Source organism: Haliaeetus albicilla, chromosome 10 (genome assembly GCF_947461875.1).
Source record: "Haliaeetus albicilla chromosome 10, bHalAlb1.1, whole genome shotgun sequence".
NCBI classification, from domain to species: Eukaryota; Metazoa; Chordata; class Aves; order Accipitriformes; family Accipitridae; genus Haliaeetus; species Haliaeetus albicilla.
The window spans coordinates 559,903-586,461 of NC_091492.1; the positions used below are offsets into that span (position 1 = coordinate 559,903).

A 26,559-nucleotide genomic window follows, 5' to 3' on the forward strand; every position below is an offset into this window, starting at 1 on the left:
CAGAGCCAACGAGGAAGCGCTGGAAAGCGCTGGCTCCTCGCCGGTGCGGCGGGACCCGAGCAAGACCTGCATCTACGGAGGCGAGGAGAAACACGGATGCAAAGCAGGCTGGCGCAGCCCGCTCCCCCACCAGTGGCTATGGGACAGGAGCATACTGGGGCTTCCAGGTCCAGTGGGATCCCTGACCCGGCAGCGAGGGAAGCCCGACTCATCCACCCTGTTGGTTTTTTTGTTGAGGTTTGTTTTTTTTTTTTTTTTTTAAAAAACTAGCTGGAATTTATCTATTTCTCCAATCCCTGCCTACACACAAACCCAACCTCGGGAGCAAACAAAAATGCATGAATCGTGCAGATCAGAGACAAAGCAGGAGGCGGGAAGGGCGGCCCTGCTCCCTCCTGCCCTCACCTCACCCCACGGCGCGAGGCAGTTATATTTAGGTACCGCCACGGTCTGCGGTGCCGCGGCCCCCCTCGGGCACGGCGCAGAATGCAGATTTTCCAGACAACAGACCACAACAGCTCCGTCAAAACCATTAGAGGCTGCGGCGCCCAGGCCTGCGCACAGATGTTTTGATTCCCACTCTCCTGCCACGACAGCCCTCGACAGCCCCGTCGCTGCCGCACCGCCACGCGCTGGACACCCGGCCCGAATTTCGGCTGGCCGAGGGAGAGAGGGAGGGAGGGAGCAGGGAAGGGCAGCCCCGCTCCCCACGTGAGGAGTTCCTCTCTCCAGTCTCCCCTCGCCTCCCCCCGGGGACGCTGAGGCCAGCCTCCCCCAGCGGCTCCCCGAGGCGTGCGGGGGGACGCCCCACCGTGAGAAAACAGAAGCGGTGCAGAGGGGGGCGCAGCCCCCACGGGCACCCCGCTCCAGCCCCGGGAGCTTCTCCCAGGCCGAAGCCCCCACGGTCGGTCGATGGCGAGAGAGAGCAGGACGGGCGCAGCCCCACGAGCGGCCCAGGGGTCCCGCACGTGGCCGGTCCGGGGGGAGCAGGCAGGACCCGGCTTTGTTCACGGCCCACCTCTCCCGCCGGCCGGACGCGCCCGCCGGCACGCGGCCCCCGAAGCCACACAAAGGCCGAACCTCGGCCGCGCTCCGGCGAGGGGAAGCGGGGAGCCGTGAAACGCTCGGCCTTTTCCCAGCCCGTCCCTCCTGAACCGCACCAATCTCTCCAGCGCAAACACACCTCCAGCTCCGGCGCCGCGGCAGGGCCGGTGCGCCCACCACCACCAGCACCTACGAGAAGATGGTTGCTGAAAAGTCTCCCACCGCAGACGAGCAAGTCTGACACCGGCAGGGGAGACGCTCAGGCGAGGGAGCCGAGCCCCAGCAGAACACAGCGTGTGAATAAAGTTGATGTAAAAGCCCGCTAGTCATTTTTCAGCTTCTCCGTGTGACATTTTTTTTTTTATTATTGTTATTACTATTATTATTTTGGAAAGCGGAAGGAAGCGTTAACAGGGAGGCTAACGCAGCCAGCCGTACGTCCATCAGTTTGGGATTTAGCGATCCCCACTGAAGCCGTTCAGCTGCCGGCCAGGCCCAAAGTAAATCTGTTCCTCCGCACTGCTCCCGGCCTCCGGCACGACACCGACGGGAACCGGGGCGGGGGGTCAAAACAGGGAGATGAAAGAGGGACACGCGCCTCCGCTTTTGTCAAAGCGGCCGCCGCCGGGCCCTGGTTTGACAGCAGCCACGACAAGGCCGAGCGAAGGTGCCAGGCGTGCGGGGCCGCCCGCGCCGCCTCCGCCCGCCCGAGCGGCACCTTGGCTCGGTCCTGCGGGAACAAAAGGCGGCGGCAGGGCGGGAGGGAGGGCACGGGGGCTCCCGCAGCCGAGGGCCAGCGCCGCTGCGAGCGGCACCGCTGCCGCGCGGGAGAGGGGCCGGAGCGAACTTCCTGCTGCCCACTCCTCCCAAAATGACCGCGCTCAAAGAGAGAAGGAGGGGGATGGAAATAAATAAATACAAACACGGCAAAGCAACCTCCGCGTCCAGACGCGGAGTTTCTCTCCCCTCTAATACGCCTCGCCTTGGCTTTTGTCTCTGGCCGAAGGCGGCCTGCGGAGCGGGACCCGGGCGGGAGGGCGGCTCGGGAAGCCGGGTCCCCGCACCGAGGCCGAGGCCGGCGGAGGAGGGAAGCCCTCGGCCGGGAGGCAGAGCGGCAGCCCCAGGCCCAGCCACGGGGCCGGCTCGGCACGGCGGCGGCGGGGAGCCCGGCACGGCCCAGCTGCCGCCCGCGGGGGCTGCAGGGGGTCGGGGCCCGGGACGCCCCGCTCCACGGCTGCCCCGCTCCACGGCTGCCCCGCTCCACGGCCTCCACCGGTGCCGCAGCCGAAAAGCCACGCTCCGTCTTGCGCTTAATGCCGGACCAGACAGTGCTCCCTAATGAGGGAGCATTACAATCAGCTTGTAATGCTGAATTTTTAATGCTGCCGAGGGCTCTGTTACATAATAAAGGGGGAAGCGGGAGCAGAGCGCGGCTGGCGGGGCGGCCCGCTCCCCCCCGGCCCCGGTGCAGGTGGCGGCCCCGGCCCACCGGCCGCCCCTCGCGCCCCCTGACCCGCCGCTTACCGCCAGCGCCGCGGGACAGGTCGCGCAGAACACCCATCGGAGCTCCTGCCCCGCCGGGAGGGCTGCACAAACTTTCCTCAAGCGCGTGGAGGGGTGATGCCAAAACGCTCGCTCTCCTCTCCGCCAGAGCTCGGCCGGGAAATGATTTAAAAGCAAAGTTCACGAGCATGTTAACTGCATGCTCTCGTATGTTCCCGCACATACGGTCTGCGCTGCTCCTCTCAGTAATACCCTAAGACTGTAAATCTATAACCACTGCAATGATTTAGTGATTAAAAACATGATAACATATTGTGTAACTGCAAACCACAGAATCCCTGCCAACTCTCCTCCAAGATACAGGAACAAAAATACAGAAAATGTGTTGCTCGCAGCGGTCTTCCTAAACTCAACGGAAAGATTTTAATAATAATAATAATAATGAAAAAAGCCCTAGACATCAGAAAAAAGGCTGGATACAATGCGAGGCTGGAAAAAAAATTTAAAAGACAGAGTTTTAAATACGATTCTTGCTCTAACAAATTACAATCTAAACATGCCTCTCTTTTTTCTCTTTTTAAGTTTGTCGTAACTGGAATAACTGGTCTTGTGTGATGTCTTGCATATTCAAAGTGCTTTGTAATAGGATACGGAGACCAAACCTTATTTGCCTAAACTCAATGGGTTTTATTTTTTCCCCTCTCCCCCCCCCCCATTTCTTTTCCTTTTATTTTCCCTCCTCCCACCCCCTTCTCCCCTAACGGGGGGGGGGGGGTGGGGGGGTGGGGGGAGGCAAAAGGAAGAGAGGGCTTTAAGCTGTAAAGAAAATACCTGAAAGGGGAGGCTGCAATTTGTAATACAGTGAGGAAAGCCAAATATTATATATATATTTTTAAAGGCAGCTGTGGGAGTTTTGGCCTCTAAGCAGCCAACTTGACCCCATTCTCTCTATTCTCTTATTTCCCCCGTTGCAGGATTCCTGCACCTTCAGTCGGATTCGAACTCAATGTGACCCTAAGGAGGGAGTCACCGAGCCTCCAGAAAATTGCTCCATATTAAACAGGAGCGAGAAGAGGAGAAAGACAGACAGACGGCTGAGGAAGGGACGCGTATATATTACATATCCGCACAAAGTACAGGACATACCCGAGAGCAGCTTCAAGCACAGCTTGAAAGAGAAACAGACCTTTCTCGGAATCCAAAAAATATTTTTTTTTTTTTTTTAAAAAGAGCGGGGGGAGGGAGTTTAACAATTTCAAAAAAAAAAAAACCACCACACAAAACCAACCCCCCCCCCCCAAAAAAAAACCCCAACAAGCCCCGCAGCCCGAATGATAAATAATTCACACCGAGAAACCCGCGTGTGCGTGCCACATACATACGCGTATACACACAGACATCGAGCCCTACGCGTCCCCCACGCAACCACACACTCTCCTCCGGAGGGTTAGTTTCAGGAGAGCGTGAATCGCCTTCCCTCCGAGGGCGAGGAGCACAGTTTATTCAGAGGAATCGATAGGAAAGAGCATTTGCAAATATTTAGATAAGCGCCGTGCGATTCAGCATTAAGTAATTAAAAACTGAAACTGAGAAGGGGGGGATCGGCCTACAGTGGCGTTCGCCGCCTTCACCTCTCCCATCCCCCTAGCCGCATTCTTCCCAAAACTGAGCCTGCCCGCGGAAAACAAAAATCGTAATTACTCTCGCTCGCAAGGCCGCTGCGGGGCAACCCCCCCCCCCGGCGCGGGGCCCGGGCGGGCGGCGGGGCCGGGCCGGGCCGGGCCGCCCGGGGCCGGGGCAGTTTTCGGCACTTCCTTCGCCCCTTTGTTTTCCAGCGCGTCGCCGGCGCGGAGCGCCCGCGGGGCAGCCGCGGGGGCCCGCCCGAGCAGCCTCTCGCCGAGCGGCGTCCCGGCGGGCGCCGGCTGCGCGGAGCCCACGCGCGACCGCCGCTCCCCGCGGGGCCGGGGCCGGGGCCGGGCCCCCGCCGCCCCGCCGATCGATGCCCGCGCCCCGCCGCGCACAAAGCCGGGCAGCGCCGCGCCGCTCCGCGCCCGCTCCGCGCCCCGCGGCCATGGCCGGCCGGCGGGCGGGGCGGGGGGGGGGGGGGGCGCTCCGCGGGCGCGCAGCGGCCCCCGCGGCGCCGGCACCTGCGCGTCCCCGCCGACGGCGGCGGGGCTCCGGGACGGCGAGCGGCACAAAGTTTGCTGGGGGATCCGGGGCGGTGGGTGGGAGCGGGCGGGAGGGGGGGCCGGACCAGCCCCATGCAAAGCAGCCCGGGCGCCCCGAGCAGGAGGAGCCCGAGCGGGGGGACAGGGCAGAAAAGTTGCCACTTACGCGGTCGCTGCTCCGGCGGCGGCGGCGGCGCTTTTAATCCCGGGCGGCGGCGCGGGGGCTACAGATCCCATGCAGGCTGCGGCGGCTGCGGCGGCAGGAGCGCGCTCCGCGGAGGGGCCCGGGGCAGCAGCAGCGGGAGCCGGGGGCAGCAGCCGGAGCCGAGCGGGAGCCGCCGCCGCCGCCGCCGCTGCCCAGCAGCAGCATCGTTGTCGGGGAGTTTGCAGCCCCCCGGAGAGAGGGGGCCGCGGGCGGCGGCAGCAGCAGCAGCGGCGGCGGCGGTCGGGTCGGGGCGGAGCGGCGCGGAGCGGAGCGGCGCGGAGCGGGCGGCGGGGCTGGCGGTCGCCGGAGCAGGAAGCGCCCGGACTCAGATCTGATGATTGGGAAGAAAAAAAACTCTTTGGATCTTTATTCTGCTAATTAGTTTCCTGCAAAAAATGGCTGATTAGTGCAGTGCGCATGTGCCTCATTACCCAGGCACGACGGGAAGGGCTAATTAGCCACCTTCTGGATCAATAAGATTCAGCCCAGGCGGCGGGGGAGGGAGCGAGCGAGCAGGAGCGGGCGGGGGGAGCGCGGCGGCGGCGGCGGCGCCGCACCGAAACTTGGGGCAAGCGGCCGGCCCCCAGCCCGCGGCGGGGGGGGGCCCCGCTCCGCGCCCTGCCGCGCAGCGCCGCGCCGGGGAGGGGGCGCGCAGGCCGGGCTGGGCGGGCGGCTCCGCTCCGCTCCGCACCGCTCCGCGGCGGCGGCGGGGCGCTCCGCGGGGCCACCTGCCCCCGCGCCCCGGGCGGGGCCGCGCCGCCCCGCGCAGGGCAGGGCAGGGCGAGGACGACCCCCGCGCCGCCGCCGCCGCCGCCGAAGTTTCCCCGGGAGGAGCCGGGAAAGTTGCGGCCGGCAGCGAGCGCAACTTTGTGCCCGCGCCGCCCCGGCGGCGGCCCCGGCCCCGGCGCGGGGCTGGGCCGCGGGCGCGGAGCGCGGCGGAGCGGCCCCGCAGCATCCCCGCGGCGCGGTGCGGCGCGGCCCGGCCCGCGCTCCCTTTCAAACTTTGCGGCCGCCTTTCCGAGCGGGACAGCGGATCAATACGGCCGCGTCCAGCCTGGCTGGGAGCCGGGCTACAGGTTTCACCAGCCATCGCTGGCAACAGCTTTGTCATTTTCTAAAAATAAGAAGCTAAAAGTTATTGTAGAAGAAGGGGCTTTTTTTGTCCCCTGCACAATATGCCTTTTGTGAGTTTAATGCCATTCTGGGGCTCTCTATAGCCCCGGACAATGGGGAACTCCAGGAGGCGGCTGTGCCTCTGCCTTTTTTCTTTCTTGCTTTCTCTTTTCTCCCCCCACCCCCTCCTCTTTTTTCCCCCTTTTTTTTCTTTTTTTAGGAAAGGATGCAACATTCCTCCAGTCCCAACAGAACCTCTGGTTTGATTAAATAAATATTTCTCTAGCCTTACGGTAACATTTTTCACTTTCTCTTCGGGTCCATCTGCGATTATTATTTAAAATTTTTATTTCCAGCAGCTTTTCCCTCCCCATTCCAGCCCTAGCGAAAAATGTAGATGATCGCTGGGAACGGGGGATTTGAATTTTAGGAGGAGGTGAACCAGTAAAGAACCTCTATCCAGGCTTCAGGAATATGTTTTCTTCATCTTTCTCTAAGAGACTATTTTATTACTGGCAGAAATGCAGCTGAATTAAATCATCTCTCTTGAAAATCTAAAGAAGCTTTTCAAATTGCCTTTTTTCTTTTTTTTCTTTTTTTTTCTTTTTTTAAATTTTTTAATAGTAACCCAAATAATTAACTTCCCCGTTTGTTTCATAGCATTGAACAAGGAATGCAGTTGCGGTCAGTTTTTCCATTTGGGAGAACCTTAATGTAGATGTATTTTGTACTGAAAGGTAATAAACTGCATGTTTGTTAGTAAGTATTTTTAATGAAATGTATCAAGCTTTCCATATTTCTTAATGTGGGGGTGGTAATTTTGAAATTTTGGCAAGTCCCTTTAAGTGGGATGGGGGGATGAAAGAAGAGGACAGATTATTAGAAATTTGAAGGAAGGCTGTACTAGTTGATACATTACTGGAAGTGTCTTGCATTTGGAAGATATTCACAGGTTTTAAGAATCGAGGTTTAATACGTACCATAGTTATTTGAATATTATAAATGCAGCACTGATGTGTACTGTTATAATGCGCATGCTGTGTATGAGTTCTTACGGTTTGTTAAATGGGTAGACTCCAGTACGTTGCCAGTTTGCCTTTAAAAGCTGCCCTTAAAAATCTGTTAGTCCCTGCTCAAAATATGTTTGTCTAGCTTTATGGAAGAATAATTGTTAACATTACTTGCCCTTCAAAAAAAAAAAACAACCCCCAAAAACCAACCCCCAACCAAAAAAAAGAAAAAGGAAAAAAAAAAAAAACCAAACCCCAAACCAACAAGCCCTGGGGCAAGCAAAATTTTTCAGGGCTGCTTGGTGCGCTATCTGTAAAGGTGCATGTAATTTGTAACTGTTGTTCTTGCTGAATATGAAACAAACGTGTTTTGATGATGCAGTTGAGGCCAGAATAAAGTAACCCTTGTCTTTTAGTACTTGGTATAACTTAGAAGAAGTGCATATTTTCACCAGAGGCTGCAGATCCGGTGGACGGGTCTGAGAATGGGTGCTGCCTATGTACACACTTTTTGCAGAGCAAAGGAAAAGTAAACATGTGGAGAAGGTGGCAAGCAAATCTAATAACTCTGTCGATACTTCAGAAATAGGCACCTTCGCAGGAACATGTGCAAATGCAGTCTGGTAGCCATGTACGTTTTCTTTGCATTTGCATTGCGAATTCTAGTTTTGTGTTGCTGTCCTCTAATTTCCCATGACAACATATGGATTCCATAAATGCAAACATGCTGAAGTGCATCTGTCTGGGTAGTTAACACAAACCAAACATCCCCCTTTTCGGCGATTCTCCTGCTCCTCTGGCCGTGCTGCGCTGTGCCCTCCTGCGACAGCCTCTCGCTGCTCCTGCATTCTTCTCCTTTCATGCTCCCGGGGTGATCCTGAGTGCCCCGAAAGGGAGGAGGGCAGCGGGCGCCGGGGTCACAGGCGCCCAGACCGCAGCCGTGCCCAGGAGCGGAGGGGTTAAGCGGGGAGAGGGGAGCCTGCCCTGTGGCCCCCCAGCCTCCTGGGAGCTGGGTCCAGCCTGAGCAGGCTCTGCGCTGGGGTCAAGTCCTAGGACATCTTCCCTCCCCTCCTGGCAAGGGCAGGAGATGAGGCTGGGAAGGGAAACGGCCAGATTGAGCGGGTGGCAGAGATTTGCCCCTCATCCTGAAGGCAGCCGTCCAGAGGCTGGGGAATGGAAGAGTTCTCATTTTCACCAGGGTGCAAAAAGAGGTGGCGAGGGGTGTGGGTGTGCGTGAAAAGAAGGGAATGAACAAGTGATGACTGTGGGACCAGACAGATAAACCACTGTGCAAATACCAGAATAAATCTAAGGAATTAAGGAATAATTTGTACAGTAATCGTTAGGTACGATTACACGTACGTGCACGCGTTTCTCCTCTCGAAAATTTACTTCCCTTAAGATTTCTTTGTTCTAGGCAAAAAGACAAGCCAGTTGCTAAAATATAAGAAGGGACTACCCTTGCTTTAATTAGAAATCTTGATACAGCCTCATCTGTAACACTACGGATACCTCTTGTTTCTATATATGTCTCTCTACACATGCATAGATAGGATTTTTGGTTCAAATAGCTTTTAATGTGCTTAGCAGAAAGAAGCTCTCAGTATCAGATCTGCAGGGAAAATAAGACTGATTTTTCCCATAGGAAACTTTGTTAAAGATGCAGTTGAATTATTAGATTAACCCTGTTTTTTTGTCTTGCAGCATATCTCATATATTTGCGCATAGAATCTTACAGTTTCATTTATGTGTTATTTAGAACAGATGGAACTAATACCAGCACTTTAAAGGAAAGTTATTATTTGTAAAAATGCGTACAGATTAAGAGGAACAACTTTGAAGCAAAATGTTTTTCTGAGGCAGCGCATATGGCTTTCTGGATATAACTTTCAGAAAAGATGGTCATTATCTTTGACATGTAAAATAGGGGTAAGCGGCTTCAGTTCCCTGGGTTCCGCAAGGAGACCAAGTCCTCCCCTAGAAATACGACTTGGCTGCTGAGCGGCTTAGGAGCAGCTCTGTCCTGAGGCAGGAGTGGGCCAGATTTGCATAGGGCTGTGGTGAAAGCAGTTGACTACGGTGAATTTTTAGGGAGCCACAACCATATCGTGTTGCTCAGGCACCAGCCTGGCTGCACGCTGCCTCCCTCCACCTGGCGCTGGGGGGGAACTGGGCTAAAGCTTTGAGGTGGAAGAGGCCGACTGGACATGAGGGACTAATGTATGGCTATAGCAAGAAAAAAGTTGCAGGGTATCTTTTTAAATTCAGGCGTTAAAAATTGGGGGGGGGGGGGAAGCCTGGTTAGAAAAAAATGTCCATAATATCATCCTCTTACGTAGCTTTGTGCTTCTTGGAAATATGTCTGAAGAATTAGAACAAAGCGTAGAAGGCCAGAGTCCTTGAAGGAGCTCCAAATGATAAAGTCTGCCATTCATTTTAAACACAGCATGCATTGTGAAAACACAGGTCAATTTGAAGGCATTTGTCAGATTTCCAGTTCCCTCTACTCCTTTGCAATGGAAATTTGCAATCAAATCCCTGTACTAGAGTTGGGATGTCTGGCTTTATCAGTTTTTATTACTTAATACTCAAGCATTGTCCAGGTGAGCTATCTTTTCATGTAGAAAGTTTGTTTGCATGAAGTTGCATACAAGAAGGGGGGAAGGCTGACATGAATTAGGCTGGAGCAGATGCATTTATTTAGGGGTTTGGGAAGGGGGGAGAGGGCAGACGATCAGCAGTGCCTGATTGCAAAGGGCTGTCTAAGCTGCAGAAGAGATCTGATACCATTTAAAGACGCCCAGCAAGAGGCATGGAAAGGGATATTCCAACAGCAGCGCGTTCATTGTTGGGATGCAGAAATGCAGCAGGGCTTAGAAGGAGAGGGCTGGAGAGACGCACTGCTGAGCAATTCTAGCCAGATAACGTGAATTTCTTCTGGAGGCACGTACGTGTTTGATGGGCAGGGGGCTGCCTCCCTTACTGCTGGGAGAGAGATGTGTGGGTATGCTAGAGGGGGCATATGTATTGCATAGAAGAAATACGTACTGTAGAATTGGGGGCAGATTTGGGCTGGGGGGGGGCATAGTCAGAGGAATGTTTGTTCTCTTTTTTTGTCTTCAATATATTTCTGGTTTTTTACCCGATTATTAAAAGAAATCTGTCCATCCATTTTGTAATCACTGGACTTACTATAGCCACTGGGAGTGATGGGACGTCAGTGGGCTATTCCAGCTATCGCCAAACCTCTGGCTAGGTTGCTGTAGACAGGCTGACTAAATACCCCTTAAGTCAACTAGCAGATTTTTAATGTGAATTTGCTTTTTTTGCAGGCCTTAAAACAAGATGAGTAGATGTGTTTGCGATGGAAATAAACACTTGGAATACATCTATATGTTTCTTGGCTTTTTTTGGAGAAATGAAGAAAAAAGTCTTGGCATTTAATTAGGACTCACTAACCTGATAAATATTGAACATCATTTCTTTGTGAGCGGTTCTGTGTGCTCAGAGTACTCTATGGATGTATTCCACAATTGCACTTGTTTAATGCCTATATCACCTCATGCCTATTGTATTTATGTTGTCATCAATGTCAGATTTTAATTAAACAATTAAATCACTGTCACAGTAATTTCCCTAGAAAACTATTTTAAATGAAAAATCCCACAATAAATGTTTGGGAACCGTCTTAAAAGGAAAAAAAGAGGGAAGTAAGTTACAAAATAAAATTACAGCTCCCACAGAATTAGAAGGAAAAAAACCTGTTTTCAGCGCTGAGAAGAATTCTGGTTTACAGGGTAGTTTCCGCAAAATTCAGAGTATGTCAATACAGTGACTAAAACAACCTGGCTTGTCTTGGGGCTAGTCTGGCTTTCAAGCTGAGCCAGCGGCAGAGGGACCCTGGCCCAGGGCTGGTGCAGTCCTGTGGTCATCCCCCACTGTGGGCCAGGAACAAGTGACAGCATTGCAAATCTTTCATCTTTCAGCGCAAGTCAGGTACCAAACGCTCCTTGGAAAGTAGTCCATCCGCCTTCTTCCCTTCCGAATTATTTTAGAATTAAGACGGAGATTTGCGGAAAAGCCTGCATCGAATTATTCAGTAAGTTAAGCACCAATACCAGCTGTACTTACTATATAGTAACCACGTACTCCAAACCTAAGTTGTAAGCAGTGAGAAATCTGATCTGACATAGCATCTTTGCTACAGTTCATCAAATCGTTCATCTTTACCTCCTTATAAATATATGCTCTTATTCCTCTAAAACCTGTACTTCTTTGCATGGAAAAATCACAAACACAAGATGCAAAATTCATCAGACAAGGTATCTGAAAGAATCATGCTCTCAAACGTACATTCACAGTATTACCTGTATTTAACATAAGCACATTTGACATTTGCAGCACAGCCTCCGTTGTGAGGCATGCTTATTGAAATTCGGATTCCAGCCTGTGATTTCAGTCGGCGATGTACCCTGCAGCTAACCCCGACCCTCCCCTATTAGCCGCCGTAGCCGCTTTGATTTGTGCCCTGGGAGGGCTGGGACAGGGAGCCCAGCACTGGGGAGCCGCAGCGATGGCTGGGGGGGCTCCGCTGCTCCCCTTGCGCCCCAGCAGGCACCCAGCCCAGCCCTGCGCCCGACTGGGGGCCAGGGGACGGGGGGCACAGCCAGGGACGGGGGGTGCCTCCCACCCCAGCGCTCAGCCCCGGGCGGGAATCCCGGGCAGTATTTCTTTTAGCTCCGTGCTGCATTTTTATTGGAATGCAGCTTTGCAGATTGGGTTATGCCTGGGATGCGTGTGGTTTCTATCAGCCCTGAAGTGTTTTACAGCTGGAGATGATTTGGGGGGGCACATCTAGCCTGTCCATTTGCAGCCAGGTCTGATGTTTGTCTGCTGCTGTCTCTCTAATTTTTTTCTATGTTGCCTCCATCAAAAGGTGAGATTAGCACTGGGGGTGGGGGGGGGGGTGATGACGACAACGACAACACCAGGCCCATCCCTCCCTCCTCCTCATTTTAGTTTGCTTCTTGCAAAAGCAATTCGCCAGCAGATCCTCCTCCTTCCCGCGGCCAAAACAAGCCGTCAAGAACAGCAGAGATACCTGGTGCCGGCTGCTCCTGAGCTGGGCAGCCCGAGGCCCTGGGCACGGAGGCCGGCCGCAGGTGGCTGCTGGGGGGGGACCCCTGCCCCAGCCAGCTGGGGCCACTTGTGAGTCTGGGGCCCAAAATCTTTAACCGAAATTCAGCCAGCAAACACTAGCCTGGCAAAGCACTCGCTTTCTCAGGCCGTAGCTGCAGCTGAGCCCGCACCGGCCATCTCAGCAGCTGCCAGGACGGGGCAGACCCTCCCTCGCGCCCGTCCGGGGCCGTCCTGGCTTTGCCAAGTGAGGCACTGCCACTAGAAGTAACTTTGCTGAGCATATGCAGACAGAAATACATATTTTTATACTCGGTGAAGGAAAGGGGAAAACTGATGAGGTTGCACAGAACCCTCCTCCAGGCAGGAGAGGCTATGCTGGGGGAAAGTATTGCTCATAATGACACTTAAGCCCAGACACTTGAATGCTAAAGGTTAAACTTACATTCTTCAAGAAAGGGCTCCTTGCCAGCTTGAACTGTGTTGTGTGTTCACTATTGCCTCCTCCTCCTCTTCATCCACTCTCAATCCACTTCTGGTATTTGTTGAAATAACTGAGGTTGTGGGGTGGGTTTTTTTTTTTTCCTCCCCTAATGTATGTTCTCTGTGCCAGTCCTCAGCCTTATGTCTGTCACAGGGTTAAAAAAAAAAATAAAAAAAAAATCAGTCTAATGCCAGTACAAAAGTGAAGATTTTTTTTTCTCAGCTACAAACTACTATAGCTTCAATCCAGAAAAGACCAGCCTAAGCACATTTTCTGTCCTCCAGTGACATACAGTCCACAGAACACCATCCTCCAATTCCTGTCCTTAGCTGAATAACCAGAAAGTATATTCTGACAATAAGGCTAAAAAGTTACTATGGAATTAAAACACAAATTGAAAGGCTGATATAAATACAGTAAACAACAGGGTGGAGAAATAACTTTTGGAGACAATCATCACCAGGGCTGGAGATGAAACTGGTGGCAATGCTTTGAAGCATTCAAGCCAAGGAAGGACAAACAGGAAAATGCCCACCCAGGAGGAGCACTTTAAGATGAATTTCAGCATAATACAAAGAAACAGACGTGCTGTTTGGATGCTGCATTTAGATCTTAATGATCAAAGAGCACCTTCTCCATATACTTTCATACTTCTCCCCAGAGATATTTCCCATTAAAAAAAGAATGGAAAGAACATTATGGTTGTGCACGCCTTCTAAAGCAGCCCCTTTTACACAGTATCACATAGGCTTTCCGTGGAGAATCAGTCTTAGGTGAAAGAAGGAAACAAGGATCCCTACATCTCAGCAGCAGTAGGTAGAGGAGACCCAGAGTGGAAGGCTGGATCAAACGCTTCGAGGAGGAGCATGGAAAAGAGCCAGAGTGAGCTGCAGAAGTCAAACGCAATTTTTATTTGGGTTCAGAGATGATAAAAGGCTAGTGATGTTCATTTTTCCTACTTCCTGCAGCAAGGGAACGGAGGGTTGCAGTGCTCCGCATCCCTTTAAACAACAGCTCGCTGCAGTGTATTTCTTGGCACAGCCCTAATTGTATCTTCTGGTCCCAGTGGAAGTTCACACTTTTTAATATCTCTTATTGCTTCTGCAACTGCTGCCACTAGTCAGCAATCACAAACAGGAAGCCGTGACTCAGCAGAGCCGTAACCTGCAGGCTGACAGTGGCCAGAGGAGAAGGAAGGTCCTGCAAAACACCCGCGAAGGGCCAGAGACGGCCAGGCACCACTGCGGGCTGCGTCGTGGGACTGGTGTACGGTCTGACCTGTGAAGGTATCTGGAGACTCGGTTGCTAATTCAGCACTTCAGCTTATACAGAAACCCGGGAGATAAAGGCCCTGGTGTTGCTCCAGGCCCGAGTGCCGTAGGAGAGGTTTCCCAAAGTTGGTCCCCAAAGCACGGGGCCATCACAGCAGGGCAAGAGAGGACAGGGACACCTGGACCAGCCCTGGGTTCGGTTGCCTATCCGTACTCCAAAAAGCAGATTTTTTTTCCCCCCCCCCCCCCTCCCTGTTAGAGAGAGGCATGGCAGAGGAGGCAGCCGGCGACCCCTCGGCCGAGAGGTGCCAGCACGACCCCGTTTTCACACCAGCGGTGCCCAGGGCTTGGCTGCACCACGTCTCACGTAGCACGGGGAGCAGATGATCTATTCCAAGCCTGGTTTCGTCTGTTTTCTAACTGTATTTAGCAGCGAGTTTACTCCAGACTGAGCCTGCGTGAGTAAGTGTGTATGTAAGGGTTGAGGATTGGCTGCGGCAGGCAGAGGGTTTGCTGAAAGGCTTGTTAAGGAAGCACTACTGACCATGCAATCCAATTACATAATGCTTCAAAAAATAACCGTGCTGGGAGTCGTGTCTGGGCAGCGCGTTTCGGCAACAGAAAGAGGTATCAAATGTCTGTCTTCCAACCCAAAGGCTGATAGTATATTTGTGCCACAATCTGACACTGCGCCTCAGCCGTAAACTGCTCTAAAGAGGAAACTTGCTTCCACGGGAAATGTCTGCTGTTCCCTTTCAAGGCAGTGCTGCACCCTGCAGACCAACGTTATTTGAGTCCTTGTAAAATTACCACTAATCTCTGCACTCAGGATGCCTTGCATTTTATGGGTACTTGCTATGACGGCAGCTTTGTTTTCTGGTGCTAAAGGAAAGTGCTGAGCAGGGAGAAGCAGGCACCTGGCCATCAGCAGCGGCTGCGAGGGCGTTTTCCCCAGCTTTCTATCCTTGCAGTTTCTCTCTGCCGCTCCACACAGGACAGACATACGGATGATGCACAGTATCATACTACCAATCACGCCTGGAAAATGCCTGAAAAACTTACCCTGTCCTGCCTGGAAAAGACACAGTCCCTGTCCCAGGCAGGAGCCTGCATGGTGCTGCGCGTTTCTTCTGCCGAGATCAATGACGAGGGAGGGGACTGGAGGGCCAGGCTCCCAGCCGCAGCAGGCGGCTCAGTCCACGCATTATGTTTGGGATGACTGGGGATTTAGAAAACCCCGTCTCCAAGCAGCGCAGGTAGTTTTTATCGTAGCTACTAATTTAACTGCTAGGCTGCTCTGAAAGGCGTCACAGAAAAGGCACATTTCTAGTGAATGAGGAAAGAGCAAACTAAGAATATTCTTGGCACGTTGCGGAGCTTTCTGTACCTGAACTTGTGTTGTTCAGTTGCTGGGAACGCTTCACGCGACGCAAGCCAGCTTCTACGCGTCCAGCGAACGCCTGGATTTTAACCTGTTCCCAGCCCAGGGAGCAGCAGAGCCCCCCCCGCTGCGCCAGCCTGGCCGGCAGCTGGGGGCCCCTCCGCTGGAGAGGACCCTCGACGCCTCCTGCCCGGGGCTCTCACCAGCCTCACCTGGGCTCTTCCAGCAAGGGAGGGGATGGAGCGGGTCTGCTGCGACCACCGCCCGGAAAATCAACAAACTCGACCTCCTTTGGTCTGCCAGCACTGTCTTCCAGAGCGGGCACCGCGCTTTAAAGCCGTGACACGGGAGAGACGTGGGTTTGCTTTACTCCTCTGCGTTCGCCGCCTCCGCTCCCGGCGCCCCGCTGAAGGCAGGGCAAGCCGCCCGCGAGGACAGCAGCGGGGAGGAAAGGGTGAAGGCAGAGCTCCTCCAGCCCGGCTGCACGCTCCATCCGCTGCCTTCCTCCCATCTATTTCTAGACTGTTTACCTGGCAAGCGCACATGACCGATCCAGAAGGAAACGCTGACATCACCCGCCGCCGTGCCCCGTCCCCGCTGCCTGCCACGCTCGGCCCCTCTCCCCCGCCGCCCTCGTCCCCCTGGCCGGCCGGCCCACGCCTGCTGAGCCTCTCCCGCGCGCCGCGGGGCTGCCGCCGGCGCTGTGGTGCTGCTGCTGCTGCTTCCTCAGGCGGCTCAGAGACATCTTGTCCCGTCCACCGCAACAACGCGGCCTGGCACGCCGCTTCCCTCCACGCTCCGGGGCGTGACGGCAGCCGCCGCGCCGGCCGGGACGCAGCCCGCACTCGACCCTGTGCCGACGGCCGGCAACCGCGCTGCCGACGGCGGGCGAAGCACGTGTCTTTTAACGCCAGCGTACCACCCGTCTGGCGCCACGGGCTTAAGCCTACGGTTGCTTTTGCTTCCCGGCCCCCTTTACATCCACGACGCGAGCCCTCTCGGCCCGCGCCAGCGGTTGAACTTCGCCGCCGTAGACCGGCCGCCTCCCCACCCACCTCGCTGCCACGTCGCGTCTGCGTGCCGGAGAGCGGAGCCGGGCAAACCGCGCTGCCGGTTCCTTGCCTCCTTCGCTCGCCTCCCCAGGGCCGCTCGGTGTGGGGAGTCCGGCCGGCTGCATCAGCCTCTGCTGGCCGGCCTGGGGGAGCCGGCAGCCCCCGGGACCGCTTGGGCCGCAGCCGGCGGCGCAGGTGCTCGCCCCTCCGGGGGTTATTTATCCCGGGAAGCCCGCAGCGGAGCTCCGGACTCGAGCTGCTCTGTGGAAGCTTTCTTGGTGCGTTTGGGCAGGGAGCCAAAGTATGCAGTTTAAAGGAAATGTTTAATAAAGACACAGGAGCCTCGAACTGTTTATTTTTCCTCGCAGAAAGGTGGAGAGACGATGTCGCTGGAAACTGGCTGCTGGGCCAGGCGCGGGCCGGCGGGCCGGAGGCCGAGCCGGGGCGCGGGCTGCGGCGGCCACGGGGCTGAGCACGGCCCCTCGCCTCTCCCTCCCCTGACAGCTCCGGCCCGCGGGGTCATAAACCGTGGGGGGAAAAGGCAGCCTATTAGTAACTCTATTAAGTCTCCATTAGTTAGGTGTGAACTCATTACCCTAATATACTTGGAGGTAGGATTCCACTTGCAGGACATTAGCGCTGTAATAAGCACGTTTACCACCGGAGCTGGATGGAGCCTGGGAGAGGAGCCCCTCCACGCCCGGCGCGGGCCGGCACCCTGCGCAGCACGACGGCGGGCAGGCCGTCCTCGCCCGCGCTCGCCCCGGGGCAGCCGCGCTCCTCCCGCACGGGGGTGCCGTCCCCAGCTGCCCTGTGAGCAGTCCACGAAACCCTCCTCGAGACCCTCTCCTCCTGCCGTAGTGACGGGAGCCGCTGAAAAACTCCGCTCGTCTGTTCATCCGACGAGTGGCTGTCCACAGGGAGGAACGTGGGCTGGACGTGGCCACGCGTGTGCGGGACGGGAGAAACGGGTGACCGCGGGGATCACGGGACGGACGGTGGACGGCAAAAGCTGTCGGGATCTCAGGGCGCGTCACCCAGAAGAAAAGGATGACCCGGGCGCAAGCAAGCCGCAGGCCAGCCGCTCGCCGGTTTGCTGCTTGCGCTGCTCTCCCGCCATTGCCTCACTTGGCGTTTTTGACATATTTGCACTTTGCGACGGGAACTGTCTTCCATTGTCCACGGAGCTGCGCGCGCCGTGAGGAAGTCACAGCGAACTAAATAATGAGCTTATGGGAAATCGATTAATTAATAACAGATAGGATGCAGGAGCAGGGCTTCAGCTGGGTTTGCCAAGTTAGCACGATAAAAATATGATCATCTGTAGAAATCTGTGTATTTCTTGACGCCTTTCAGTCATCTTTAACGTGCCAGTGTGAGCTGCCTGGGCAAGGGCTGAGAAGCTCCAGCGCGTTGTAGGCCTGCTGTCCTCGGGGCTTCTGGGTGCCCTGCGTGTCCTAGCGTCGTCTGAATCAAAATATTGGTGAACAACGCTCTTGCTGTATTTTAAATGTAAAAGATTTTGTGTTTGAGAGAAGGAAGTTGCAACCAAAATGAAGAGGATACAGAAGCACAGAATGTCGCCTTTCAGAGACAGCAAAAAAGGAACCTGAAGTGTACGGCCATTAAACGAAGCCCTCCCTTGCCCTCTGCCAAAGCCCCGCTCAAACAGGTACTGTTTGCGCTGCCAAAGACAAAGACTCTGCGCCATCTCCTCTGTATCCTTAGTCATACTTAGAGGCTGCCCAAAAGCACAGTCCACGCAGAACTCTCCCCAAAACTAATTCTGAAGCCCATTTGTTGCTAAATAAGGCTAAACTGTACACGATCCCTGAAAAAAACTGTCCAAGAGCACATAAGTATGATTTTTAAAATTATTTCAGGAGGAAGCATGATCTTGTTTCTAAGATCCTTGGCCAGAAAGAGTATGAAATTAATGGTATTAAGTGCCTAAAAATACTCTTGAGGATCTGGGACTTGGAACAAGGGCCTGGCTTCTATTCCTAGCTCTGCCACAGACTTGCTGTCTGCCCTGAAGGACCAGGCAGGGCAGTACACAGGGTACACCAGAAGTGCCCAAAACCGAAGGCATATGGGGGTGGACTTCAAAACTCACTCCTCCACTTTTTGTCCTGTTTTCCTGGCCTATAGAATGGGAATAATACTAATTTGGCGTGAGGGAGCAGAGCACGTAAGGTGTGGTGTTGGTGTAAATTCTCCTGAAGTTTCCAGACACACAGATGACGGTTGCATGGAGTACTACGAAACCATATCCATTTACAGTGCACCACTGTTCACGCTCACTTGCCCTTTTCTTCCTTTTCTGTTTCCATGGAATTCACTCTTACAATTCAAAACATCAGCAGGTCCAGACAATTAAGATTAAAAAATAAGATAACTGCTAGAAAAGTGCTTTCTCCCTCCTACCAAATGCAGCACCTCCTTGCACTGGCCTCCTGATAACTGGCAACTTTTCTAATGTAAGGATGTTAAAGTCCAACGCCCTGCAAAAGTCAGTATTAAATGTATATTTTTATCCCACTGAACAGGAGAGACAGGCATCCTTAAAATGCAACACTTGCTTTTAGCCCTGAAAAATCCTGAGACATTCACCTTTTCACGTGTTGTATTTTATCTAGGAAAATGACTTCATCATTTAAAGATGATTTTATGGGTCTTTCTCACCCTGTTTTACTGCTATCCTGTTAACTAAGGTACCTGTTTCTATGTGAAATGCAATACAAAAATGGATTAAAAAAATTTTGAAAGTTTCTAAAATTTGAACAACTTACTAGTTGTAGCATGCACAATGATAAAATAAAAGCCCATCAGCAAAACCTGAGCTGAACTTCCCGGTGGCTTTTCTACTTACGAAAAAAGGGACAATCCCTGTAATTCCCTATGTGTCTCAGCCATGAAATAACTTTTGGCACAGTAATTTAAACTGTTAAACAGAAGATTCAACATAGCACACTTCAGTGATAAATGGGAAAGTTTATGCCCCAGAGTTGCTCTTAAGACAGCATGGGCCAATGAGATGGGACAAAATCCTGCAGAATGAGTTCTGTATAGATCCCAGACCCTGCCAGGTTTTTTCATCAGTAACGATACTCCAAGAGAAATAAAAAGACAGGCAGTGAAAACCTTTGCTCACTCCGCAAAAGGGAAAGAAAGATACTGACGTTTCCATGTGTGACTCTGTCTGATGAAATGAAGTATTCAAATGACTTCTGTTTACATAGTATTTTGAGAAATAATGCTAATTTGCAGAATTGGCATCTGGGGTACAAGTATATATACCCTGGGAGAGCACTTACAGAGCTTTTGTGAAGCTAAGTAATAAACGCTTTGTCTTCACCACACTATTTATGGGTTGCTTGGGGGCATCCTGCTCTCTTTCTGCCCCTACCTGGGCATAAAATTATTGCAGAACTAGGTTTTAATAAGACCAACAGTAAATCTGAATGACCACACATGCACAGCTATTCCTGCTCCCCTGATCTCCAGCATTAATTATAAAGTGGAACTGTTTATACAGTACATACCACTTTCCTGACTTCTTTCTTGTTTATGTCTAAACCTTTATGGACATAAAACTTTGGAATTTGCTTTTGGAATAAAACTGCAGTTGAAGTGCAATAACTGTGTTAGAAAACAACTTTGTAATTGCTCCCCCGGTTCTGTGGTCACGGCAGGTTTGCATCTGCACTGGAACCCTCTCCCGTTTGAGCATGTTGTTTCAGGTCATCTCCTTGCTGTCCCATCTGGATGGCTCATTAGAAACTCCAGCTCTAGATGGCTCAGAGCAAATGCTCCAGTTTTCCCCCCTGAGTCCTCTTCTTTCCTCTCTACTCTCCACCATGCCTCGGCCCACTACGAGCGTCCCCGCACCCCGGTCAGGGGGGATTTGCAGCGCTCCCTTATATCTCTGCTGCCAGGCTGTGATTCAGGTTGTCACTCCTTCTTTCACTGTGTGTTGAAATGGCACCCTCTTTGCTCCTCCAGATAAAACACTTGCCTGTGCCCTCAGACACCCCCCCTCACTAAGAACTTTCCTGAAACAGAAATTTTTATTCTACTCTAAGTTATTACAAAACCAAGTCTTCCATCTGATGGCATACACTTGTGGATACCAAAGTAAAGTAACTCCTGCTCCGCAAGCACTAAATTATTCCTCGTCGCACTGGCCTGACTACTTGTTTCGTCAGGCTGTCACACTATAAATTAATACGTTGGCTGTTCGGGGCTGAGAACTCTTTTTTCTATTTGTTCAGTAAAACAGACACTGTACACCCTGGGCACCATATAAAAATAATAAATTATTGTAGTACACAGGCAAGGTATTATTCTTGTCTTTCCTTCCCTTCATTCTATCCCCTCCATCCTTTGCCTTTCCTCTGATCAATTCATCTTCCATTTACTTTCTATTTCTGTCTGCAGGTTTTACTCTAATACATATTGCTCCGATATTCCAACCATGCCACCTGCTCCAGAAGTACAAGTACAGAGGCTTTACTAATGTGAAGAGGCGGGAATCAGCAAAAACTCAAGGGGAGGAGAAGAAATAATTACTGTAAGAAAATTAAGAAAAAGGAATTGAGCTTCTACCTGATGTTGTCTCTTATGGTGACTTGAACGCCTTCTAATTTCTGCCAGACTCTTTCTTTACTCTTCACATCCAACACAGAAATGTGGAGACTTGATAGCCAGTGGAATCAAATGGGCTTCTTTATGTAGATGGGTTGGGGTGTATTAGTGTTTGACTCAATCTCTCTTGTAGTTTAAAATGTCTTTTAATTCTGGTGGGCCGTGTTGGGATGGGAATGAATAAACTCTCTCTTCATTTTAGTGTCCAGCTAGTGGAAGCTGCACAGGCTGTATGTTAAGTCTGTCCAAATTCCTTTCCTCTTTGGCAAGGTTATCCTACCTAGAAAAAGAAGAATTAAAAATAAGACTGTGTTTGGCTTCTTACGACTTCGGTTCTTCCCCCATGTTTGTACATTCCACTTTCCAGGGCACACTTCTGACCTGAGTTTTAACACATAGGCCCCCAAAAGCACCCCCATAATAATAGTGAATAATGACTTATGGCAATACTTAGTGCATATTTTTAAAGTATCATGTAATCTTAACTAATAAAAAAATTAACAGAATTTACTGTTTGTTCTTTTAAAAAAATAAATAATCAAAGAAGTAAAAATTAAATATTTATTGAAAAACTAAATATTGTAGCCTTGTGCAGTTATTGGCAGGAGATGCTGTGCAAATAAAACCACCACGAGCTGTTGCTTCCTACATATCTGAGTGCTGGCCTGCAGGATGCCCTGCAGTTCCAGACCTCTCCCTAGGAAAGTTCCTCTTCTTCTGGTACATTAATTGCTCGGGTACTTGTTGGGCCCTCACCTTTCTTCCTTTTCTTCTCATGGTAAGGTCTGTGATGTAACCAGGATGCAAGTCTAATGAGAATTTACAAATATCAATCAAGTGCTTTGGCAGGAGAACTGGACCGAAGGACTCAGGAGAAAACAAGATGTGTTTTCCTCGTACTCCTGAACTCTCTGCAACGTTCAGTATGGTCTGTGCAGCAGGTAGCACCTTTTTGGGCTCTGGGGATCAGCTTGGTTGTTACCAAGGAGGACATCACCAGACCCAGGCGTTATTCCACATGGCCGTGCATTAGTGATGGGCAGTGCTAGCAGATGGCAAAGTTCAAGCCAGGCTAATTAAACATACTGAGCTAATAACCTTCCATTTTGGGACTGGAATAATTCATAATTTAATGTATTGCTGCTGAGACATTAACCTTTCAACAACTGGCATGGTGCCCACAGCAGCCTGAGTGCTGACCATCTTTCAGGAAAATGAGTATTATTGTTAAAACAGGTATAAATCATTCATGGCTTCAGCTTTTGTGTCAAACTGTACATGAAAATAAGTAGTAGGCTGGGTAATTTATTTACCTTTTGGTGGTTATTCTTATGATTTCATGATCATATTCTGTGATTCATAAACATTGGCCAAATGCCATTTTGTTCTCATTTTACCTTTTCAATATTGCAGTGGTTATTCTGATTTTCATCTTTAACAAGTTCAAGACTGGTGCAGAATTGCTTGATCCAGGCACAAATATAATCTCATTTTGAGGAGGAAAAACTTATTTTAAGCTAATTACACAGTATTCAACACAATTATTGAGACTACCAGCTTGTTATGTTTTTGTATTTTGCTAAAATAAATGTTTCTTGGTAAACTGGTGTATAAACACACAGATTCAAAGATTTAAAAAAAAAAAAAGCATATAGTATATACAACTATATGAATAGTTTCTGGTTGAAAATGACATGGGATACTAGAAAGAGAAGACTGTAAAAAGTTGGCAATTTCTCAACAGTCCTGCAAAGCAAGAAGTCTAACTCCAAACACCTGGTTACTGGGATGATATTACAGACCCAGGAGACCCATACATTGACTTTTGGGATGCTGCTGGCCAATCACATCATATTTTGTATCCCAACTACCTCTGCATTGAATTTTCTTTTCCAGTGAAAAGAGAATCAGAGCTAACGGGTCACCAGACACCCACACCACAAAGCTTGCCTGTTGGTACACTAGTGTTAAATGCGTTTCATAAAGCTCCATCAATTCCAGCTCTTGCTAGTATGATCAATGAGGAGGAACTGCTGAGATAAACTTAGTACGGACTCATTGTCTGCACCCTATGTAGCAAAAGTTTTCAGACATTCTGGACTAAAAGACTACTGTCAGTTCTCAATATTTATCACATACTGGCACATATGCAATCAAATGCTATCTGGAAACATTACAAAGCTAAAATAAATTGAAAGCCAAAGTGAATGAGAATAATGTCCTAAACTCTGTATTTCAGGTGCAGATTGACCACAAATCGGGATGAAAAGAGTGCAAGTGAGACCGACTCACTTTTAGATAGTGATACCTCTGAAGAGGTTCCAAATGTACAGCCTGTTCCAGCCACCATCACTAGACAGACCCACTGGAAACAAATCCAGTCTAATTTATGCAGCAAACTTCGTCATAGTGCACAAATACAGCATAGGGAAGATCAGATACAGAAGAACACAACTGTTTATCGCATATACTGATTACATCGATATTTCAACACCCCTCCATCCATCTCTGGGAAATTATAATTTACCTCTTGAAGGTATGAAAGAGCAACCTGAAAGCTAAGACTCACAACAGCATTCACCTGCCCTCAGATATCAAATATAGTACTGAATTGGGAGAAAAAGTTTACTTCCCTTCGTTCTTCATAACCTTAATTGGAGGAGTCAGTACTTAGCACTTTTTGAAAGGAAACTTTCTGAAAATATCCAGGCTGGGGATGATTTTCAGAAAAACACACTTCCAAGAGATGCTTCATCAACTTTCTGTTTTTTTGGTTTGTTTTTGGTGGTTTGGAGGGGAGGGTTTCCTAGCTAAAATTTATCTCATTTGCAGTGCCATATAACCACCACCAAAATCTCACTGTAACAACCTACATTATGCCTGACAGTAACATCTAGACAGCAGGTTCAAGTCATACTTAGGGAAATCTTATGGTACACGCAAACTGGAACTTCCCACTGGATGGGTAACAGCAAGTGAAGGCTCCTCACTGTATAAAATGAAGTGAGTCTCCTCTCTCTGCCCTCAAACCCCTTTGATTTTCTCATAGATGTAACAATTTCCCACCTTTAATCAGATTGGCAGCTCAGTCCGTGATTCCCTCTGCTTTTGTCATGCCATAATCTGTGCACGGTGCGGGTGCAGCAGGCAGCAAACGTGCGCTTGGGACTGGGGTTAGAGCTGTGCTGCAAAATTCACAACACTAGTCCTAGGGCAAAGAGCGCAGGCCTTTTGTGAATCCATGGCTGCAGAATTTGCATTTTATTGTATTACTGTTCAGAAATTTCAGCTTGAGTAAAAAATAATAATACCACCTCTTTTTTGTGGTATTCTTCACAGCTACAGATACAACCTTGATTACATCAGCGGTGCAAAAACTCATGTCTGCTGGTGTCTGCAAAGGCCCTGGAAGAATAACTTTAAAATGAGTGTGTTATGCCTCTCAGTCCAACTCCCACACTGGTCTCTGACCACTAAAGTTGGCATTTTCCTGCCAGTTCTCCTTCAGAATTAGCTAGGAGGAAGCTCACATGTTAGTAAACGGTTTAATAAATATCACTTCCTATCTCTTCTAATCAAATGGTGAACAAAGATGGCCAACACTCAATTAAAAGAGGAAATTGTATTTCTGTCTTTGAAGACACATTAAAGAAGAGTCTAAAAAAAATCCTAAGTGGATGCTGAAGAACTAATCCATTTGCAAAATTCCTATTTTTGAAGCCATAAACTAAGAAATCAGCAAGAAGCTATTTGCAAGCATGTCTGTCCACATTTAGTCCTCAAGATAATGCCAAGACCAGGACATTTAGGAGGCATAAGAGAGTAAGGAAGCAACATCAGCATGCTGTTTTAGGCTTCTCCTCAGTATTTTACATGGTCAGTCCCAGGGCCATGTGAACAGTGCCAGAACAACTGAAACATAAAGCGTTTGAACCTACTTACAGGGACAGCACTCAGAACCCTCCCAGAACAGGAATTATTTGAGAAGTTAAGGTTCCTGTGGGTACCTTCTTCATACTGGAAACATACAGTGTTAGCCCCCAAACCATCTATTTTTATATTGATAATGATATAGTAGACAACCTCTCACTCCTACTGCCTCTATTACCTGTGGCCCTGGACCGAGCTCGTGCACCCACACTATGGGTTTTGAGAAGTGTTGTTGAACCAGCTGCACCCAGATCAAAACCCCAGCAGCTCTGTTTTGCACGGACAGTATAGTGTCCCTGCATTTCACTCCCTCTGCTGGCTCCATTTTATACATCAAATGAAGTTTTTCAAGACCTTACATTTGTTCAAGGCTGGGATATCTGAAAGTTCACCTTGCTCTTCAGGCTCCTGGGTCTGCTCAGCTCTCCCCTCCTTGGAGGCACCAGAGCTGGCAGGGACAGAGCCCTCCTGGCTCCTGCACCAGCCCACGGCATCCCAGGCTCAGTACAGGACCGTGGAGGCACCCCCAGCACCCCCAGTTGCAAGTCTGAGTGGGAAGTGTGCAGCTCTGGTCTAGGTTTGGCGCTCCCACCTCCAAAAGAGAGCAGGACCTCGCCTTGAAAGCTCCGTAACTGTTGGCTGCAACAGCCTTGTGTACCTACACTGACTTCAGTCATAGCCAAGTGGCATGACGAGCCATCCACATGATGCCAGTGCCTGTTGGCTTTATGTACCCTCCAGAGAAAACTAGAGTATATTAAAGTGTCTCCCCTGGACGCTGCTCTACAGTGTGCTCCCGGCGCTTTCTCCCATTTCCACTTGATATGGATCATTCCTGTTAGCATGACACTCACTTCAGTGAAGGGAAATGCCTGCTCTCTCTCCTAGGAACAATTAAGCGGGACTTCTGCTTCATCCTTACAGCCATACCTCTCCTGGTTCTTGCTGTTTACTCAGTATTATTTTCACTTCTGCATTGACAACTACACAAGAGGAGAAATACTAGCTTTGAGTTGGTCAGAAGAGGCAGTGATGGAAGACAACGCTGTCCCTGTCAGCAGAGCAGCAGACATTGCCACTGCCAACTTCTTCAGCTGTTTCTCCTAGCCAGCCAGGATCAGTTTCATCCTGTTTGGATTAATCCTCGGCCAAGCAGGGACAGGTCGGGGGGACACGCAATGGAGATGCATGCCGTAGGCTTGCTGAGGACGCTCACTGCAGCAGGCTTAGTTACCCCTAGACCCACGTTCACTGGAAAGGGAGGACTTGCAATAGCCAATAACGTGAAAAAAATCATGCACTTCATACTCATCTCACAAAGCACCAACTACCACTACACAGAGGTCAGTCTGCTCATCCTGCTGTGACCTGGAAACCCAGTAAGGCTGCTGAAGAGTCAAGAAATTCAAAATGTACAACTGATCTTACAGGTGCATGAGAAACTTTCTCTTCTTGGCTTCTTGTATTGCAGTATTACTTGCTTTTTCTCTAGTTTCTGTTGAAAAGGAAATGTGCAACTATCACAGTTCTCTACATACAATCACGTTCTGCCAGCGGAAATGGCTTTCAAATATGGTTATTTGGGAAAAAGAAAAAAAAAAAAAGAAAAAAACCC

The 26,559-nt window shown here is 50.7% G+C and overlaps 1 protein-coding gene across 3 annotated transcripts in view; it reads right to left on the reverse strand.

Moving 5' to 3' along the window:
* Positions 1–26,559, reverse strand: part of ZFHX3 (zinc finger homeobox 3) — a 665,450-nt gene that overhangs the window by 170,657 nt on the left and 468,234 nt on the right. For 2 of the 3 annotated variants that reach the window (XM_069793179.1, XM_069793180.1), the window contains 3 exons: positions 20,976–21,294; positions 12,625–12,807; positions 4,882–5,251 (listed from right to left, as the gene is read on the reverse strand). The gene's annotated coding sequence lies outside the window, so the exon portion shown is untranslated. Of the gene's footprint in view, positions 1–4,881; positions 5,252–12,624; positions 12,808–14,996; positions 15,136–20,975; positions 21,295–26,559 lie in introns of those variants that run through there. The other variant, XM_069793182.1, reaches the window with a different exon arrangement.